Below are 23,324 nucleotides of genomic sequence, written 5' to 3' on the forward strand. Positions count from 1 at the left end.
TGCAGCAGGAGCCTGCGAGTGCCAGCCCACGCGTCTTTACCCGCAACGCCTGCCATCGTCTCATTGCACTGGGCAGTGAGTGATAGGAGCTGTTCAGATGGATTAGGTGGCCAGGGGCAAGGCAGAATGTTGGCTTCACGGCAGGATCATTGTTTATTCCGTAATACAGAAGACTATAATTTAAAAACATCATTTTCTATGGGGCCACGAATCTACAAATCCCAATTATTTGAACAACGATTAACAAAAATCAACCTCTAGAATAATGGAAGGGGGAGGTCTCTAAGGAAGCAAAATGGATGTACCAAAGTCCATGTATTAGGGATCATATAATTTACTGATTGAATATGTCTTCAGCTCCTTGCTCTGAACCTATTTACTTATCTTCTATTTATAATTCTATTAAAAAATAATTCTCTGTCTCTTTTTTTTTTTTTACTATCCCACAGGAGAATAGAGGAAACAATTTAGAAAGGCCAGCTTTGGGATAAGGAAAATGGAGGGAAAGGCTGTTAGTGACATTTAAAATCTTGACAATATAAAAAAGTTGATAGCAAGTGAAAGGACAGAAAAACTACAACAAAGGAGACAGCATTCTGTGTTTGCTTGATTGGTTATTTGTTCCTTAAATCCTTCCAAAATAAATCCGAGGCAGCTGTCTAGGGGTTTTTGTTGAACCAATAGAGGGTAGCACATACTTCAAAAATCCCTGAGGAATAGAAGTTTAAAACAAAACAAAACAAAAAAAAACTCTCCCTGGAGGGGATCGGGTTATCAATGTTCGTTGTTGAAGTATGTCAAACTGAAAACACCAGCAATTACCCTGTGCCTGAAAAGACCCAGATTCTAGATTGTAGATGTTAGGACAGAGGCACAGAACCTTTCAGTGGGATGAGAGCTCTAAGTCCTGGTCCAGTGTTCCAACAAGGGACCAACCAGCCTGTGGCTGAGGCCATCTAGTGATGGGGCCTTGCTTCCTTGTGAGATGTGAGTTCATTGTCAGAGTGCGCTGACTATTAGAAAGTGCATGCGTGCTTGAACCCAAATCTCTTTCTTTGTATCCTCTCCATTGGCCGTGGTTTTACACGCCAGGACCCCAGGGAGGAACGATCTAAGCCTGTTACTCATATGAAGACAGATCATGCCACCACTCTTTGTCCCACCATTCCAATGTTCCTCCCCTGTGGCCCAGCCCCAAGTCTTTTCCTGTTGTGTATGTGTCGTGATTTCAAGCCCTCAACTCCTTTAGCTTATAGGTGTTCTGTGAAAGAAGGGAGCCGACTCCATCTCTGTGTTCATGCGAAAGAAAACTTTATTCTATTCATTCCTACAGGTTTTTATAGCATACAGGGTAGTCTCCTACATGACTGTTTTAGGTATTTCAGGGAGGGTGCATTTTTTCTAAAGCCATAAGGTGTGATTGCATGTCTTTGATCTCAAGGGACAATCTCTTAGGGGCTAGATGGGAGACAGCAGGAGCAGGAGACAGGAGCACGGAAGGAGCCTGGCTATGTCCTTATCTAAATTGGTACCTGCCTTCAGGCAGGCAAAACTTTGGCCTTCTCCCAGCCTGGTGCCCACCTTCAGGCTCCCAATGCTTAGGAGGTGGCCCCCTTGTGTAACCTATCAAGCCAGGGAACATTCCGTGTCTCCACATGTCACCCCTTTTTATTATGATTACAATTTGGTGTAATGATGTCAAGTTCATTTATAGGGATATCATGGGGGTTCTTTGAGGGAGTGCGGAGTCTTCTTAAGCTGTTTTGCCCACATTGGAGTTAGCTTCGGGAGGTATCTTCTTTGTACAGTTGTTATAGCGCAGCATCATTGGTCCTCTGGGAAACAGGACGGTGGGCTCCAGGGTTCCATTGGGCTGTTTTGTGATAAATAACACTTTAAAAATAATTGAAATTATAATCAGCAATATTACATTGTTGTTGATGTTATGCACATTAGTAACCAAAAGAAGGTTAGAAGTTTTTAATTTTTATAACATTGTTTAAACATTTTTTCTGCAATTTATAACATATTGCATGAATTTAATCATTTTTAGTAGTTTATTTATTTATTTATTTTTTAAGGTGAAAGAACAAGTTCTTTATAGCTGTTGGGAATAAAAAGATATTCTTTAAGGTTTGACCTTGAGAAAGTAAAATGTTAAAAGTTATTAGGTTTGAAGCAGTATTTATTTATTTATTTATTTGTAATTAAAGTTAAGGAAAAGACTTAGCTTTTTTAAAAGTGAGAAGACAGTATTTTTAAGCAACCAAGGACATGATAAAGTTAACATATGTTGAGTGCAAGAAGTTGTTTTGATAAAAGAGACTTTTTGCATCCTACACTGATTACTTAGAAAAACACTTTTACAACCTTTTATTAAGAAATAACACCTTAATAATTTAAGGAAACTTTTTTCGTAATAAAAACAGCAGGAGACCGCAACATGAGGAGCTTGCAGTACGGTGAGGAATGTTTTATATTTTGTGAATTATTAGGCTTATACCCACAACATTGAATATTAATTACTGCTTTGGGTGGTGGTTAAAATATTTAATGCTATTTTGTTTTATAAAACCACTTTTTTCTTTGGTTGTGAGGTTTTTTTGTTAAGCAGTGTTATTCGTAGTTTTTACCATTTTTTAACTTTGACCATAGAAATAATTGTTTTTACAAACTTTTTACAGCTTTTTCTATTTATCTTTCAACCGTGACTACAGAAATAAATTTTCCACTCTACAAACCTTCTACAACTTTTTGTATTCATCTAGGCTTCATCCCATATTCCTATCTATCCAGGCTTCATTTTACATTCCTCAGTCATTTGGGACAAAGCTACTTTCCTTTTCCTCTTAATTAGAAAAACATTTTTTATACCTTCTATACAACATGCTATTACCACCAACATCAAATTTGTTAGAATGATGTTAAATATTTTAAACATTTTAGTCAATGCATTTTGAAACAGTAATAAACAATTTTTTGGCTTTTTTGAAAATATTTATGACTTTTAGCTGCTTAGCTTGTGTTGAAGTACAGACTTCTAATATACGACTTGGAGAATATGAATCATTTGTTTTAGTTATTATACTAAGACTTTTTACTTTTTATTATTTAGAAATTGTATTTTAGTGTTTTAGGGTGAAATTCTGTTAAATATGCTTTTATATTAGAAGGAATAACTGGTTTTTTACCATTCGAACATAAATCATTAGTTGGGCATATGAGAACAATAAGGCTCCTTAGCTGTTTGATCTCTATAGAGAGAGGGAGTTAAAGTTCTTATTATTAGATTCCTTAGTAGAGATATTATTTTATGACACTGGTTTTTCACACAAATGCAAACTGTGCAAACTGCACAAAATTTAAAAGGAGAACTACAAATCTGGGGTTACGTTTAGTGGGGCTTAAACCCACTGAATTTGCATGCATGAACCTTGGATTAACTTAATTAGCTTTACCACACAATAGGCTAATTGAAACAAAAGAAAGCAAAGTGAAGACAATAAACAAAAAATTACACACTCACCCAAGGCAGGGAAAGTTTGAATTGCAAAGCTACCTTAACTCAGATGCGTTTGGTGTTTGTCTGTGGCAGGTGCTTCCACCTGGACTTCCTAGTCCCGATACTCTAGGAAAAATTTCTGGGCAACTGGTTAAGCATAATGGGGCAAACAAGATTGTCAGCTAATGCCGCTTCACACAGACAGCTTTGTAAAACGGGCACAGCACCTCTGGAAGGGGGAGGCAGTGGCAGCAGCGACGGTGAAGGAGAAAGGGGAGGGAGCGAGGCTATAGTTGTTTCCCCGCCGCCTTTATTGGCTGGCAGTATGGGGGCCGAGGGCTTGGGGGGCGAAAGGCCTTCATCAGAGAGAGCGGCGTTTTCTTTTTTAGGGACCTCAGTTTCAGAACTCTCAGTCTCGGCAATATGAAGACGGGCTAGGGCAGTGCGAACAAGAGCCCATATAGTAAATGTTTTAGAGGAAACTTTCTGTCCTTGCTTAAAGTGGTGCTTTAAATTTCGTCCAATGCGCTCCCACACATCTAAGTCTAATGTGCCTTCCTCAGGAAACCAAGGCTTGTGTTGAATAACATCATGCAACAAAGAGTACAAATTATCTTCTGAAACAGAAGCTCCACTAGCCTGCAGGAGCCGTTGTAAAATTAAAACATACCGGCGCTGGGGAACACTGAGAGACTGACCCATATCATTGGGTGGCTGAAACTACTGAACCACCGCGAGGCAACTCCCTTATACTTACTGCGCAGCTTCCAAACGTCGTGGTCAGGACTGGAACTCCTCACACGGGGCACCAATTGTGAAAGAAGGGAGCCGACTCTGTCTCGGTGTTCTTGCAAAAGAAAACTTTATTCTACTCACTCCTACAGGCTTTTATAGCATACAGGATAGTCTCCTACGTGACTGTTTTTAGGTATTTCAGGGAGGGTGCATTTTTTCTAAAGCCATAAGGTGTGATTGCATGTCTTTGATCTCAAGGGACAATCTCTTAGGGGCTAGATGGGAGACAGCAGGAGCAGGAGACAGGAGCACAGAAGGAGCTCAGCTATGTCCTTATCTAAATTGGTGCCTGCCTTCAGGCACGCAAAGCTTTGCCCTTCTCCCAGCCTGGTGCCCGCCTTCAGGCTCCCAATGCTTAGGAGGCAGCCCCCCTGCATAACCTATTAAGCCAGGGAAACTTCCATGTCTCCACAGTGTTCACTTTAAAGTTTGATATACCCAAACTAGCACAACTCTCCAGGTATGAGCTGAGAGTCCGAAAGGCAGTGCCAGGAGCGGTGGAACCAGAATACCTGAGTCCATATCCTGGCTCTTGTTATGTGACTTGGAACATGGTACTTAATCTCTCTGAAATTTGGTTTTGTTGTCTGTAAGATGGGGTAACAGTAGATCTCGAAGGCTAGTGGTGAAAATAAATGAGGGAATCCATATAAGCATGTTTGCCATACAGTAAAGCACTCTTTAAATATGAGCTGTCATATTGGAGTCAGGAATGATTACCATCTCCCTTATATTCAACTCCACATTTCTGTTATAGTGTGCTCACCATGCACTGGTGATTCATTTTGATCTTATAGTTAAAATATCTCTATCATTTTCACATAGGCTACTATTAAACCACATCTCTCCCATCTGCTGCTTATTTCATCTTATTTGCTTGTTTATTTTAACCAAGTGTAGGACTTTATATTTATCCCCATTAAACATAATCTTGTCAGATCTGGTCCATTGTTTCAGGCTGTCATATCTTTTTTGCATCACAATTTTGCTGTCCAGTGTATTAGCTATCTCTTCCAGCTTTGTGTCACCCATAAATTTTATCACCAGACCATCAATGTCTTCATCCAAGTCATTAATAAAAATGCTTAACAAGGCAGGATGGAAGCCAGAAACCTGTGGTGTGAAAGTAGAGAGCCTTTCTCTAGATTAACATCAATGCATTACATTAATTCGTACTTAGTATTCCATCATTTATTCACCTACCTGACCTGGCTACCTTCAACCCTTGTCGATAGGTATATTTGGTCTTCAAGGATAGACTTTATCTGTCAAATGTACTGCTACAACCTGAATGCACTCCGTCTATTCAATACTTGAATAAACCAGCCTAGCAACTTTCTCAGAAAGTAATGTCATAAGTCTGGGAAAATATCTCTCATCTGGGAACGCACTACCAAAAGATTATCCAAACCAATTGTTATTTATTTAAAATATCAAAATTTACCCATGGCAGGGCTTATAGCACCCCCCATCAAAGCCTTACCCCTCAAAGCAGGCAGTGCAGGCAGTGAGTCTTCTGGAGTAAAACTCACCTGATGGGAACCCTGTGTGCTCCTTTGAACCTTCTCTTACCTTGCCTTCCATTTGCTGTCACAAATATCTGTGGGAACCTTTCAAACTTGAAGGTCACTCTCCTTGGTAGGAAATAAGGAAGGAACATAAATGTTGAAAGGATCTATTTACTTTCTGTCATCTGTTAATATTATGCCAATATTAATATTGATCTCAAGTAATAGACATATTTATTCTTTGTTATTTTTTGTGCCAAATATAACAAAACCTTTTTTTGTTTGTTTGTTTTGTTTTCTTTGTCTAAAAAGTTCAGGTACCTTTTAGAAGCCCTGGGAGCAGGATCACTGGAAGGTAGATGGATCAATACAAGCCCTCTTGGAATGACAGTGGCTTACCATCCCAGCCACTGGGTCCCTATCTCCCACCCCATCTCCCACATTCAGTTCCTAGCCTGTAGCATCTTGGAGGGGCACAATAGTTAAGATCTTGGGGTTCCAGGTTCATCTCACACCACCACATGCTATATATGTAAAGTGAGCCAATCTATGAGAGGGGATGATACTAATTATTTGATAGAGTTGGTGTGAAGAGCACATGAAATAATGGCTATGAAGTACCAAGCACAGTTCCTGGCACATGATCAGGATTTAATACTAGTGAGCTACCCTTGCCTTCTGGTATCTCCCTTGGTCTAGTCCCCATTTGTCCCTGTTCTTGTCTTTAGTCGAGACAAGAGTCTCTCACTTCGTGTTAGCTCTGCCCCAAGCTTTAATTTTCTGGTTGACCTTCACAAACAGGCTTTTTTTTCCACACAGAATGGCTTTGACAATGCTTTCTGTATGTTAATAAACCTTGCTGACTCTATTACTGGCAATACAAACCAAACCTGAGTGCAAAATCCTATCCCCAACCTGGCCGGGCCCCAGGCTTCCATTTATGACAAGTCCCAGTGAGTAAGGGGTAATAGTCCTCGGAATTCTTCATAACTCACAAAAGCCATACTGTTTGGGTTCACATGCTAGTTTTTTTAAATTTTCTAACTGTATGATCTTGGGCAACTCAATTAACCTCTCTAAGCCTCAGTGTCCCCATCTATAATAAGGTAAGGATAATAATATAGGGTTTGGGGGAGGATTATGCCTACTACTTAGTATCAGATGTAGCATTATGCCTACTACTTAGTAAATGTTCAGTAAATGTTAGCTGTTATTCTTATTATCAGTACCATTGTCATCCTTCTGCGCTTGACTTTTCCTGATATATCCATTTTCTTAAAGGATTTTTGCAGCTCTTTTATATTTGCTTTTGGTTATGCACCCCTTTTTCCTTCTTTTGCTTATGTCCATTAAATTTCTGAAATCAATAGTGAGGGCTCTATAAGCCATATGGAGCATTCTACGCCACCCCTTCTCTTCTTTGAGATAAGGCATATAAGCTACAAAGCATAACAAAATATCAGTTACTATATAAATACAAATTGAGATAAATTTAAATCATATTATTCAGATTCCATTTTTAGAGTCCACATCCATCTTTCATCTGTCTTCCTAGGGTTCTTTCAAAAAACTCTATGTAGCCATCTGTTTATGTATTGTCTTCCATATTATGCCCTGAGTTTCTTGAGGGCAAGTCCATGTTTTAGACATACCTCCCCTTTGTTTCAATCTTCAGCATTAATTAATAAATTAATTCTCATATATATTGAGTTTCTGTTATGTGTCAATTGCTGCTGTATGCAGAAACCAATAAGATATAATTCCTGCTTTTATGAGGCTGGAATGGAAGGGAGTTCAACATCTAGTAAGGATGTGAAAGAAAAATCTGTTTAATATAAAAATTATATTAATCTATGGGGTCATCAAAGAGTGGTGGACACAAGAAAGCCTTGATGAGCTATCTCCATGGAAGTAGCCCTTCATAGGTGAGCAGCAAACTGCATGAGAACAGTTTCTGGAGACAAATGCTGAGTCTGGGTATGGTCAGTAGAGGAAAAGGCCTGCCAAAGACTGATTTTACTAGATGGAAAAGAAGCCAGCTGAACTATTGGTGATTGTAGAAGTAGGTGGAATGGATTGGAGCCTGGAACTTGCCAAATTGCAACAAGTTGCTTGGCATAATAATTCTCACCAGCACCCCTCCCCCAGCTTTGCTGAGATGGATGAAGATGGGACTTCATTCAATGAAGATGGGACTAAAAAGCAGAAAAAATTCAGATGCCCAGAAACTTTGAATCTAAAGAAGCCCATGCATCTCCCAGAAATACTTGGAAACACTAAAAGGATCAAAGAAGAGATCCTAGGCAGCTGCCACAGCAGCACAACAAGTTAGGGGTTGAGCTAACCAGCGATGAACTCAGAATTCCTAAAGTTGGACTCGGTCCCAGCTCAACTAAAAGTTTGTTAAATCTGAATGATTGTCTCTTCAACTTGGCTCTCTGCAAAAGCCAAACAAACAGCAGTATACTCTGTATCTATTGTTCTTCTGTTCATAATATCTGGTATACAATAAAAAATTATAAGACATGTAAAGAAGCAAGAAAACAAGACACACACACATACAAAGTCAACAGAAACCAACCCACCAGTAATCTAGATATTGGAACTAGTGGACACAGACTTTAAAATAACTATTATAAGTATTTCCTAAGATTTATAGCAAAAGGAGAAAAGAATAAATAAATTATGGGAAATCTCAGCAGAGAAATTGAAACTGTAGAAAAGGACCAAATAAATACTAAAGAACTGAAAAATATAGTATCTGAAATTAAAGATAAATTAGATGGTATTAACAGCAGAATGAATACAACAGGAGAAATGAATAGTAAACTTGAAGATGGGTCAATAGAAGTTTCTAAAATTAAGCACACAAAGAAAAAATATCAGCATCAATGGCATATGACATATAGCATAATATCAAGCAATCTAACATATATGTAACTGGAGTGTCAGAAGGAGAGGAGAAAGAAAATGCAGCCAAAAACATTTGAAGAAATAATGGTCAAAAATTTTACAAATTTGCTGTAAATATCAATCCACAAATCCAAGTAGCTTAGCACATCCAAAAGTATGGAAAATATACAGAAAATCATAACGAGACATATTAAAGTCAAATTGCTAAATCCAAAGAAAAAAAGAAAAATAGCTAGAGAGGAAATAAAAGGACATCATAGAGAAGTACAATGATCAGAATGACAGCTGTCTACTCATCAAACAATGAAAGCCAGAAAATAATGAAATAACATTTTTAATATGTTGAAAGAAGAAAACCTGTCTACTAGAATTCTATATCCAGTGGGAAAAATCCTTTAAAAAGACAAAACAAAGACATTTTCAGATAAAAGTCAATAAAATTTTTGGCCAGCATATCTGTGCTCTAATAAATGCTAAAGAAACTTCTTGAACTGAAACATAATGATCCTTTGCTATTCCAATTGGATAACTGGTAACTCAGCTTTCCAGGGAAGACTGAGGAGCACCAGAAAAAGTAAATAAGTAGAATATATATATAATCTTGTATATTTTAAAGTCTTAATGTATTTGAAAGATATTTGAATACTTTAAACAAAAATAACAATATTATATTATAGTGTTTGTAACATGTGTATGGATAAAATATAAGAGAACAAGAGCAAAATGTCAGGGGAAATGGAATTATACTTTTGTAAGTTTCTTACCTTATTTGTCAACTGGTATGATATTAATTCAAGATAGGCTTGATAAATTAATGATACATGTTGTAGTCCCTATAGAAACTTTGAAAATATAATATAAAAGGTATGATTAAAAGTCAGTAAGGAAATAAAAGGAATACTAAGAAATATTCAGTCAATTAAAAGAAGGAAAGAAAGATGAAAGAAACAAAGCACAAATGGGACAAATAGGACATAGCAAGATGGCAAATCTAAATCTAACAATATCAATAATTACATTGAGCATAAATGCACGAAACAATTCAATTAAAAGGCAGAGACTGTCAGGATGCATACAAACACAAGACCCTATTATACACTATTTACAAGAGATACACTTTATATAAAGACACAGACAAGTTCAATGTAAAAGGATGGGGAAAACATCGCACAGAAGTACAAATCATAAGAAAGCAGTATAGCTATAGTAATATCAGACAAGTAGACTTCAAAACAAGGAGTATTACTATAGAAAAAGAAGACATTTCATAATGATAAAAGTGCCAATTAATCAAGAAGCTATAACTAAACAAGTATGTATCCACTGACAGGAAAAACGCTGATAGAACTGACTGAAAGGAGAAATAGAAAAATCAGCTGATGTAATTGGAGATTTAAACACTCATCTCTCAATAATTGATAGAACAAGAAGGCAAAAAAAAAAAATCAGTAAGGATATAGAAGGCTTGAAGAAACTATAAACCAAATTGACTAATTGATATCTGAAGAACACGTCACCCAACAAGGGCACAAAACACATTTTTTTTTTACGTGCACATGAAATACTCAACAATATAAACTATACGCTGGAATATAAAATAAAATTTTAAGAGATTGAAACACTCAATAAATTACAAAGGGTTGAAATCATACAAGGTATGTTTTCTGACCACAGTGGAATTGAATTGTAAACCAAAAAAAAAAAAAAAAAACCTAGTAAATATGAAAATCTTTGCAAATTAAGCAATATACTTATAAAGCAAAAAAATTTCAAGAGAATGAGATAATATTTTGAATCGAATGACAGTAAAAACACACCATGTCAAAATTTGTGGGATGCAACGAAAGTGGTGCTGAGAGTAAAATTTAGAATTTTAAATGCTTATATTAGGAAACAAGAAAAAGCTAAAATCAATGATCTAAGCTTCTGTCTTAAGAATCTAGAAATGGAAGAGTAAGATGAACCCAAAGTTAGTAGAAGTAAGAAATAATAAAGAGTGGAAATCAGTGAAATAGAAAACAAACAGTAGAAAAAAACAAAACAGTCAAAAAGTGTTTTTTGAAAAAAAATAAATAAAATTGATAAGCCTCTAGTTAGGAAACAATGAAGGAAAAAAATAAAGAGACAACACAAATTACCAACATAAGAATGAAATAAAGGATATTTCCACAAAACCTATAGACACAAAAGGACAATATGAGGGATATTATAAACAATTTTATGGCAACAAATTTGACAACATAAATGAAATGGGCAACTCCCTTGGAAAATAGGAATGAAGTCTGATACATGCAACAATATGGATGAACCTTAATGACATCATGTGGAGTAAAATAAGCCAGACACAAAAGGACAACTATTGCATGATCTCAGTGATTTAAAACAATTAGAAGAAGCACACTCATTGAGTCAGAATCTACAATATCAGTTACCAGGGGATGGAGTGGGGATAGGGAATGGAAAGTTAAGGCTTAAAATGTACAGGGTTCCTATTTGGAATGACGGAAATGTTTTGGTAATGGATGGTGGTAATGGTAACAAAACATTGTGAATGCAATTAACAGTACTGAAATATATAGCTGAATGTGATTAAAAGGGGGAAATGTTAGATTGTATATATGGTAACAGAATAAAAAAAAAATTTAAATCCATGGAATTACACTACACACACAGTGCACCCCAAGTTAAGCCATGGACTGCAGTTAATAGTACAGTTGTAAAAATGTGCTGTCGTTAATTATAACATATGTTCCACAACAAAGCAAGGTGTCAATAATAGGGTGGTATCTGGAAATCCTGTATTTTATGCATAATTGTTCTTTAAACCCACAATTTTTCTAATAAAGAAGAAAAACTTACCCCAGAGATTATAAGAGGTGAATAAAAATTGTAGGTTTTTTAGAGTCTACCGCAGTCTGGTAACCTGATATTTGAGTATCCTATGTTGGGGCATCTTAGATGGAGTGTCAAAAATCCAGGTGCTCAACTAGGGACAACAGAAGACAGTTGGATGATAATGGTACTACTCTAGTGGACTTTCCCCAAAGATTATTTGGTTATCTCCTTTCCCCAAAAAGCTAGGAGCCTGGGGTTCAGAGTTCCACCAGCTAGAACCTGATGCATCAGGTCCAAGGGAGGAGGGAGACAGCAAAAACAAAACAAAACAAAACAAAAAAACAAACAAAAAAAACAAAAAACCAGGATAGTTGTTTATCAAGGGGCACTATAGCATAGTGGTTAAGAACATGAATTCTGGAGCCAGACTCCTTAGGTTTGAATCCCAGCTCTGCCACATACTAGGTTTGTCACCAAATCTCTCCATGCTTTGGTTTCCCCATCTGTAGAATGGGAAAGATTAAAGGTTTATAAGATGCTTAAAACAGAGCCTGGGACATAGGGTATAATTCAGGACTGGCTAGGTTATGCTGCAGTAATATGCAATCCCCTAAATACTAGTGCCTTATAGCAAAAAGTTTTATTCCCCATGCAAACAAGGTCAAGTGATTCTGTACACAAACTGTGGAATGTCCCTGAGCCCTTACATAGAGATTCATAAAGCTGGGGAGGAAAAATTAGGGTATTTTTTTAATGGCTTAAAATTAATGCCATAAAAAATCAATACATTTTTTAATGGCTTAAAAAAAAAAAACAAAAAAACTTTGAGCATATGGTTTCTGCTGCTCACGTGTAAGGCATCATCTGAGGTCCCTGTTCCATATCTCCTCACTCCAGGGTCAGAGGTATGGAGTGTCAGCTGTTTGGAGCATTGGTAATTGTTATGGCAAGAGAAAGAGACATAGAAAATTGTACACTGGTTCTCAAGGGTTCTTCTCAGATGTGTCACATGCCATTTCTTGTCACATTTCATTGACTGAAGTCACAGTCATGCCTTATTTCAAGTGGACAAGGAAGTGGAAGCCTAAACTTTCCTGGAGGGAGGAGAACTGGAATATTTGGACGTAACCCAATTGACTATGACACATATCTGGTACTAAGTGTTATTATTACTATTCTGGAAGGTTTCCAGAGCCAGCTGAAATATGTTAATAGAACCCCTAGGAGGAGCCAGAATGCCAGTTCAGACTATGCACATGTCCTTCTTTACCCATCCATGAGGTTTTTAAGGGACCATGTCTTATTGACATTGGTATCTGTCTTAGTTTGCTAATGCTGCGAAATGCAAAACACCAGAGATGGACTGGCTTTTATAGAAAGGGGGTTTATTTGGCTACACAGTTACAGTCATAAGGCCATAAAGTGTCCAAGGTAACACATCAGTAATCGAGTACCTTCACTGGAGGATGTCCAATGGCGTCCAGAAAACCTCTGTTAGCTGGGAAGGCACGTGGCTGGTGTCTGCTCCAAAGTTCTGGTTTCAAAATGGCTTTCTCCAGGGATGTTCCTCTCTAGCAAGCTTGCTCCTCTTCAAAACGTCACTCATAGCTACACTCCGTTTTCTCTCCTTGAGCCAGCTCATTTATATGGCTCCACTGGTCAAGGCCCACCCCGAATGGGCGGGGCCATGCCTCCATGGAAATATCCCATCAGTTATCATCTACAGTTGGGTGGGGCGCATCTCCATGCAAACAACCTAATTCAAACATTCCAACTTAATCCCCACTATTCTCTCTGCCCCACAAGATTGCATCAAAGAATATGGCTTTTTCTGGGGGACATAATACATTCAAACCGGCACAGTATCCCAACACCTAGCAGCCCCTGGTCAGCCTTTGATAAATAACTGAGATACTGGTTACCAACTGACCAAAGAATGATGGCTGACTTGGAGAATGCCCCTAAGGTGCCTTTTCCTGGGCCACTTCCAGTATTCCTAGTTAAGGCACCACACCACATGGGCAACACCTGACCATCTATTTTCTGATGTCAGAGCCCAGGAAGGAGGACTCACCTGAGTCACCATTTCTGCTATGTGAATTATTGCCTTGTCCTCTTTGCTGCCACTGAATAATAACAGCCAGATGAAATATCAGCTGTGATGCAACAAAAGTGTATGTGAAGGATATAGAGGAATAAACTTTCTTCGGCTCTTCAGATCATCAAGCAAATCAATGAGATCATTGACGGCACATGCAGGACACATGGCTCCAGCCCATTATTCCATTGTGAGACCAGTGGCTGCTCTGAGCTGTGTTACTGGACTGCCTCAAAGCTCCAAGTCTCTTTCTATCAACTTTGAATTAATTGTTCAGAAACTACCAGATACCATTTGGTCACATTTAGCAAACATTGCAGATATGAGGGTGATCAACTATTAATGTTTCATGGAGCTTTCAGACCAGAGTGGGATTAGGGGGAGAGGGGAGGAAGGACTGACATTAAACAAATAAATACATAAAAGAATATGTAATAAAAATTGACATATGTGCTTTGAAGGAGAAGATAATCATTCTATGAGACCATATAATTATAGAACCTGATCTAAGCAGGGAGGGGATAGAGTTGACTGACTTGGGGGTAGGGTGTAGAACGTGTGAGGAAGGGGCATGCCGGCCATTCAGAGGAGGCGATCTAGAAGAAGTAATGCTGGAGCGCGTATCTGAAGATTAACTGGGCATTAATCAAGTCAAGTTGTGGAAAAGAGAAGTGCTTTTGGACAGAGAGAAAGATAGGGGCAAAGGGCCTGGGGCAGGAGGGTGTATGATGAGGTTGAAAACAATCACAAACAAGTTAGGCTACAGTATGGAGATAGAAAGAGGGATGCAAGACAAAGCACTAGTATAGGTCATATTAGGAATATTGGACTTTATCTTAAAAGCAACAGGAAGCCTTTGAAAAAAGGAACCTTTCCTAATACTGTGTGACTGTTTGGATGGGGTCTGGGGAGGGAGAGGGTTTATATGAAAGGAAACCAATGAACTTCAGTGACTTAGCTCTGGAAGACAGAGTTGCTGGCTTCCCAACTGCTGTATTTTGCTAATGGGAAGGAGGGACACATTTGAGATCCTGGGAATTGAAATTGGGCAGTTCCCAAAATGAATTATTGAGTATTTTCCTTTTGCCCATTCATTCATAAAAAATTTATATGAACTTTTGGTTCTGGACAAGATGCAATACACACATTTAACTTTATGTCTCTTACAAACTACAACTAAAAACCCTGGGCAAAAACACATCATTCACCTATCTGAAGGCTCTGAAAAGTGGATGTAAGCAGGCAGAGTGAGTAAGGATTACTGACTCAAGGGACGACATGGTGGTTGAAGTTTGTTTTCTTCTTTTTTGCCTCCTGTATATCCTGACCTGAGTGCTAGAATAGCTGAAATCTGGAATTGCCAATGGCATAGACAGAAAAATGCCCCAAGGAAAGCCTGCTCTCTCTAGCCAGAGACTCTGAACTGAACCCATTTTACTTTACCTGCCCTACTCAAGGAAAACACCAGCAAAGAATTACTACTGCCTCTCCACCCACTGGCAGCTGAGGGGGCCCCTAGGAGTCAGAGCCTTCCCTGACCTATACCAGGCAAGTGCTGGCAAAGAGGAAGAGATCTTACCCCTCCCCACTGGTGCAGCAGACTCTGTGGATAGGCTAAAGCACCAGCTTTCTGGCCAGAACACCAGGAAGGAGAAACCCAGGGAACCAGGGTATGTGGGATGAGTGATCATGAGGAAGGACAAGCTAGAGAAGGGAAACTTTAAAACCACATATGTGTAAAACTGACCAGAATCTGCAGATTCTTTGAACACTCAGCTATGGGGTGGATCATTGCCCCGGTTTCAGACTGGCTGCTGGGTGGTGTGCAGGCAGGGCTGATCAGAATAGCACTGCAAAGGCTTTGAAAATGAATTGACATTGGATTCACAGCCCAGAGAAAGCAGCCCATGTTGTGCAATGTTAAACTAAGTGTTTAAAAAAAAGAAATCAATACTTTTTAGAAGATTTAAAGAGGATTCAGAATTCAAATCCCATAACATAGTATTAACAATGTCAAAGATACAATCTAAATTGTTCAACATACAAAGAACCAGGAATATCTAAACAACTCTCAAGAGAAAGGGCAATCAACAGAAACCAATGCTGAGATGACTCAATTGTTGGAATTAGCAGATGGGGACTTTACATAGCTGTTACAATCATGCCTCCAGAAGTAAAGGCAAACATTCTTGAAATGAATGGAAAGATAGTTCTCAGCAAAGAAATAAAAGTTTTAAAAAGAAGAAATGGAGATTTTAGAACTGAAAAATATAGTAACAGAAATTAAAAATTCACTAGAAAGACTCAATAGCAGAATGGAGATGACCTCAAATGATATCTCACACTGTATACAAACATGAACTCAAAATGGATGAGAGACCTAAATGCAGAATGTAAAAATATAAAACTCTTGGAAGAAAACAGGAAAAACACTTTCTGGCTTTGGATTTGGATATGAGACAAAAGGGATGAGCTATAAAAGAAAAAAAAATTTAAACAGGAGTTAATCAAAACTAAAAAACTTTTACTCTGCAAAGGACACTGCTAAAGGACAATAAAAAGACAGGCCATAGCATGGGAGAAAATATTTGCAATCACATGTAAGACAAAGGACTTGTATCCAGAAGTATGAAGAACTCAAAATTGAACAATAAGAACCAACCCAACCCATTTAACAATGAGCAAAAGATTTCAACAGACACTTCACCAAAGAAGGTATATGGATGGCAAATAAACATATGAACAGATACTCAAATATAATTTAAATGAAATGATGATTCTAGCTGTAGTTGAAGATGCAAGTCAACAGGAACTCTCATACATTGATGGCAGGAAAGCAAAATGGTAGTTACTCTGGAAAATAGCTTGGGAGTTTCTTACAAAGTTAAACATATGTTTATTATGTGACCCAGAAATCTCACTTCTAGGTGTTTGTCCTAAAGAAATGAAACTTATGTTCACACAAAAATCTGTACACAAATGTTTATAGCTGCATTACTCATAATCACCCAAACACTGGAAACAACCCAAATGTACTTCAATGGATGAATAGATAAACAAACTGGTCTGTTCACACAATGGAATATTACTCAGCAATAAAAATGAATGAACTATTGATACACATAATTACATAGGTAAATCTCAAATGCATTATGCTAAGTGAAACATTTTAGTCTCAAAAGGTTATATGCTTTATGATTGTATTAATATACATTCTGGAAAAGTCAAAGCATAGGACTTGAGAACAGAGTTTCAGGGGTTTTCAGGGGTTAGCGGTATGGAGAGGTCTAAATAAAAAGAGGCAGTAAAAGGGGATTCTGTGAGGTATTTGAATTTTTCTGTATCCTGAGTTTAATGTTGGGTGCAAGAATCTATGCATGCATAAAAATTTAAAGACTTATCCACCAAAAAAGTGAATTTTACTCTATGCAAATTTTCAAAATAAAAATAAGTTTGTGGCATCCCCACTATATATCATAATCTCTAACAATAAAAAAAGGTGATTCAGTCTTTTGAAAGGGAAATAAAACTGCATAATGTGAAAATGTAACTTCTGAGATATCCTCGTTTTTATTCAAAAACTTGCCTGTCATTCTAACCAATTTAATCTATCCTAAGACTATGTATCTGCTGGCATTTAGTGGGAGTGTGATGCTAAAGAGAGTAAGAGAAGGACTCAGAAGAAAGGTGTTTTCTTAAAAACATTTAAAAAAAATTCCTCTTTTCCCTCATGGTTGGTACAGAGAGGTAACCTGACATGACTAAGCAGATACCTCGACTGGGAGCAGCTGAGGCAGTATAGGCAGAGTTTAACCTAATCCTGTGTTTGCTTACCCATCCTGCGTGCGATTCCCGCCAGCCTTTAACTTTGGGGTGGGAGGAGGATGGGAATGGAAAGAATCAGAGTCCATATTCAAATATGTTCAGTAAAATGATTAAAGGTTCTTCATGACTGAGAATGACTGATGGTGGAAAATCGGAGGTACTAATCAGATATAAGACAACAATGTAAAAGAACTAACAACCACATTATTGAATTTAATACCCTACTGTACATTTCTCTCTCTCAAATGGGATCAGAATCTGGGGTACAACTCCTTGAGGAAACAGCATTTACTACATGGAAATCCAGATGCATCCAGGCTGCACACAGAGTCCATTTTGCTTTCACTCAGAGTGAGACCTACTCACTCACTGAAGAAAAATAGCTTGGAAATACAGGTGTGCTCACCAAATAACACACCGACTATCTTCCTCTCACAATCAGGAAAAGCGATGGCCAAAGAGATAAACACTGCTGGGATCATTTTCATTTCACAAAGAATCCACTTAAGATATTTAGCCTGGTAGTCCCCTCAGTGTGGCCCACCCTGGTGTATTTAGATTCCCTTCATAAATTATTGACCACTGGGCCGAGGGTGAGCAGTGAGGGAGAGGTTCAGAGTCCTTGCCAATTGGAGATCAATAGAAGTAAAGGTAAATCATCCCTGAAATGATGAGGAGTCAGTGGGAGAGACGTGGTTCTGATTTACACCCAGTGTTTCAGGAACTGCATCTACAGAATGAAGGGTGTGTTCCCTGCAGTGTGGACATGGAAAACAGCTCTTCCCATGAGAGAATCAGGGAAGTCCTGTCCCCTAAGTCTGTTTGTTCTCTCTCCACTCAAGGGACCTGTGACTGGAAGTGACAGGTGTGGAGAAACTCAATCCATTCTGCCTTCTAGACCTCACTTGCTCGTTATAGAAGGCTGCAATTTCATTTTGGATCAGCAGTGTAAAACCTGTTGTCATATTTTGTGTGATGATGTTAACTCTGCTATGAAATTATACTCTGAGAATACCCCAGAGCCAGCTCAGTACATATAAATAGCCATTTATCAGATGCAACCCATAATCTCCCCACTGCTGTGACCCATTCTGTAATTTTCTCTCAGCTGGCAAGCTACAAATGAAGAGTATACTTAGATTTCAGTTATGAAGTTTAAAATATCAACGTGGCTATAAAAAGCTAAGCCCTTCAAGAAGATTTTTCCCATTACATTCTGAGGACCTGCATCCATCTGCTTTATAATCACATAAGAATCCTATAATCCCGGGCTGACCTCCTGCACAATTTCTTACCCTTTTATTCTCTATTATGCCTCCATCTATTCTCTCCTTTCTGACCCACCACCCATTTCTGTGCTCATTCTCTCTCCCACCCCTCAACGCACACACTTTCCCCATATATACTTATATAACATCTCTGTAAGCTTGAGAACTTCATTGTATTTGTGCATGTAAAGTAAGCTTTAACCACGGAATCATTTTTCCATAAAAAACAAAATTTAATGAACTATTACTGTGTGCCAAATGCTGTGTACTAGATACCTTCCACATACACTCCTCTTTTAAGTATGAGGAAACGGGGACTTGGAACTGTATCTAAGATATCATTGGGTTAACGATTGGAGTCAGGATTAGAATCTGGGACTAACTGACTCTGCATTAGTTTTTGTGGCTGCTGAAATAAACAACCATGAACCTGGTGGCTAAAAGCAACAGAATTTTATTCTCTCACATTCTGGAGGTCAGAAGTCCTAAATCGAATTCTTGGCAGGGCTGCGCTCCCTCTGGAGGCTGGAGGGGAGAAACCATTCTTTGCCTCTTCCAGCTTCTAGCAGCTGTGGTCATTCCTTGGTTTTGTGGTCACATCTCTTTCTGCCCATTGCCTTCTCCTGTGTGTGTGGGAAACTGAGTCTTCCATGTTGCCTAAGGCATATCTAGGGTGGTGGCTTAGAGCCATGTAAAGATATGTGTCTTGTGACTATGACAACTATTGTCCTAAACCAGAATTGTTCCTTCTAATGTAAACATAGGTATCTGGTGGGCTCTCCCGAGCCTGAGGACATTTAGCATATACTCCCTGATCTTCTGAAATAAATAACTGGAGCAAAGGTGCATTATTGTCCACTTAGCATGAGAAGCAGTGGGCCCCCTGCTCCCTTAATTCTTAACTTTGTGTCTGTGTCTCATTCCTGCGCCGCCCTGTCAGCAACATGTGTGTGTATCTCTCTCAAAAATTCCCATGCCTTTCTCTCATCAGGATGCATGCGGTTGCATTTAGACCCACCTGGATGAACCAGGCTACACACCTCCTCTCAAGGGCCTTAGCTTCATTACATCTTTTGCAACGTAAGGTAACTTTCACAGGTTCCAGGAATTTGACTTGGATAGCTGTTGGAGGGCCATTTTTCAGCCTATTACATATCCAAAGCCATCAAGGTCCTTAGGGACTGAGGTCCTCAGTATAAATTATGCTGTAATTCCTGCACAAATGATGCTTCCTGAGGATGAAGGGAACAGGAGGTTGGGGCTGCCTTAGCCAGCCTCCACTTACATGAAATTTCCAGGGACCTGAAATTCACACGTTCCTTTAGTTTCAAACATGAAAAGGTCATTAAAAAAGAAGAGATATCTGGGAAGAGTAACTAGGCATCAACAGTCATTATCACCGTAATACAGATCAGTTTATCAGTCACTTACAGGGCTGAGAAATGAGATACAAACAAGCAAATGTCCTATGGCCAAGATAGGCTAATGATACCTTCTTCCAGGTATGACATGACACTGACATAAACAAGAGTTTTGAAATGCCCTTTGAGCCAGTTTTTTTTTTTTAAAGACCTTATCTGCTGGGCACCTGAACATCTGGCTGAAAAAAAATGCAGTATTTAATCAATTATGTGTGATATGCTTGATTATTCACAGAAGTTGGCTATCCAGCCATCCTCTTATACATTTAAACTGTTTATCAAGTTGGCATTTATTGATCCATGTGTTTGTTGTCCCCCTGCCCCCAACTTCTTTACTATTGCTGGGAATTCTTCAAAATATCCTTTTTTTTCCTCCTGGTAAAGATCTTTTGGATAACCTTTTGAAAAATGCTTATTTTTCAAAGAATTTTATGTCAACATTAAAGAATATTTTTGAAAGGAGAAAAAAAAATCACTCATAATCCCACCAACCTAGCAAATAACAGTTTTCATGAGAGAAGAGCGTGTTCTAACCTCATCGAACATCGCCATGCTCCTCAGGCAACAGCTTGAGACTGCATGCAAAAAAGGAACAGAAAAATATTTGCTTTTTGGCTGTGAGGCATAGAACTATTTTATGAATTAATTAAAGCACTTAGGTACCCTGGCAACAGTCTTCCAAGCAAATAGGCACCCATCAAGCTCCAGCACCTGAAAATGTTAACAAATGTAATAAAATAGGCTGGACAAATCCCAGTCACTATAAGTTATGACCCTGCAATTCACTCAAGTCAGTGCTAGAACTTCTCCAAAAAAGTCAGATTAGGTCCTAACAGATGTTTTGGATGTTCCAGTGTAAAATGATCTTGCTTAGTTTTTTCACTGATATCCAGGCCACTTCTTCACACCATCTGTTGAGCCCAGGGAATGGACACTTACTTTACGATTACCCAGAAACACAAGGGAAACAAATCTTTCTGGGGAAACTACCAACACGTGCAATACGGCATAAATTCAAAGGATTAGTTAACGTTTTATCGAGGATTGTCATGACAACATGAGCAAAGATAATTATGAGTTAACTACAGGGGAAATTCATTCGTTGGTAAGATCTGCTTTGCTGACCTCCATATTTATCCTTTTCTACCCCTTCGGATACAGCCCCCAACACACATTCCTGTGGTGCTGTAACAGAGAGAAGCAAAGTGATTGCTCCTTATCTGATCCAAATTGTGAAGACATCAATGCTGAGCCCTTCCCAGGACTCCCTGGGGAGTCTGGAGGGGATGTCCGGGAATGAATCTCAGATGTGCATAAGGTCTTGTGACAGGAGAAGGAAATGGTTTTCTAAGGCAAGTCAGGAGAATGGCAACTTTCCCTCAAATCACACTGAAAGGGTAGCTCCTTCCTTTGCTTAAGTAAAAGGTAGATCTTGTTGGAATCTGTGTGTGTGTGTGTGTGTGAAAAAGAGTGAGACTGAAAAGTAGAGTATACGTAAATTCACAAATAATTGCACTGCAGGAAATCACTATCAAATGAGGATTGTAAATAAATACAATTAAAAGATAGTTTGTCACTATAATTAAATTATATGGAACTTTGACTAGGGAATGAGATCTGGCTGGTTTGTACAGGTTAGCATGAAGCCCTGATACATCCCAAAGTAATTTAGGCAGAGAATAAAAATGTATTTGCAAAGCCCTCTTGAGGGACTGGAGGAAAATGTGGAAATATTAAACTTTCCCACCTGGGGAATTCCTGATATTCTCACAAGCATTGGGGACTACCAGTTTAGTAGGCTGAGACCTCGATCTTGGGGCTTGCCCTTACGAAGTGTGTTACTGCAAAGGAGAGGCTAAGCCTACTTATAATTGTGCCTAAGAGTCACTCCCAGAGAACTTGTTTTGGTGCTCAGATGTGGGCTCTCTCTGTCTAAGCCCACTCGGCAGGTAAACCCACTGCCCTCCCTGCTACATGGGACATGACTCCCAGGAGTGTAAATCTCCCTGGCAACATGGGGCTTGACTCCTGGGGATGAGCATGGACCTGGCATTATGGGATTGAGAAAGGCTTCTTGACCAAAAGAAGGAAGAGAAATGAAACAAAATAAAGTTTCAGTGGTTGAGAGATTTCAAATGCAGTCAAGAGGTCATTCTGGAGGTTATTCTTATGCATTATATAGATATCCCTATGTAGTTTTTAGTGCATTGGAATAGTTAGAAGGAAATACCTGAAATTGTTGAACTGCAACCCAGTAGCCTTGATTCTTGAAGACAATTGCATAACTATGTAGCTCATACAGTATAGCCGTGTGATTGTGAAAAACTTGTGGCTCCCACTCCCTTTATCCCATGTGTGGACAGATGAGTAGAAAAATGGGGACAAAAATTAAATGAATAATAGGGGAGATGGGGAAGATGGGATGTTTTGGGGTGTTCTTTTTTTACTTTATTTTTATTTATTTATTTATTTTTGGAGTAATGAAAATATTCAAAAATTACTACGGTAATGAATGCACAACTATATGATGGTACAGTGAGCAATTCATTATACACTGTGGATGACTGCATGGTATGTGTTTATCTCAATAAAATTGAATAGCTAACAAAGAGGTTTATTAGTCTGTTTTTGTTTCATGATGCTGAATAAGACAGCAGAGTGGTTTAATGGAAAATGCCCAGGACTGGAGAGAACGGGAATTTCACTGCAGTTCCCACAGGCAACCTTTGGGTCACCATGGGCAAGGCAGTAAGCCCCTCTCCACTCAGTTTCCTCATCTATAAAATGGGTGCTGCTGTTGACTAGCTAAAAGGTTTTTCCAGCTCTAAAATTATGACTTAACTGATTTATAAGTTCAGAGTTTCTTAAAATTTGAGTTTGCTTTATTACTACATGAATAGTAGTAAATCAAATTTCATCACCAAGTATCAGTTGATCATGTGACAATTAACACATGAAAGGATTTGATAATGTTTTCATTGACATTTCTGCGCCCAATCTGATGGTTTACTTTCAGAAAGTCAGAGACGCTTACATTTTGCAAGGGTCTTGAACGTCATCGGCTTGGCCAATCCATCCACCTGGGGCTGGCAGGTCCTGACACAAAAGTTGGAATGCACACAAGCTTACTATCTCACCAAGCCATTTATTTGATGACTC

Source organism: Choloepus didactylus, chromosome 2 (assembly GCF_015220235.1).
Source record: "Choloepus didactylus isolate mChoDid1 chromosome 2, mChoDid1.pri, whole genome shotgun sequence".
Lineage (NCBI taxonomy): Eukaryota > Metazoa > Chordata > Mammalia > Pilosa > Megalonychidae > Choloepus > Choloepus didactylus.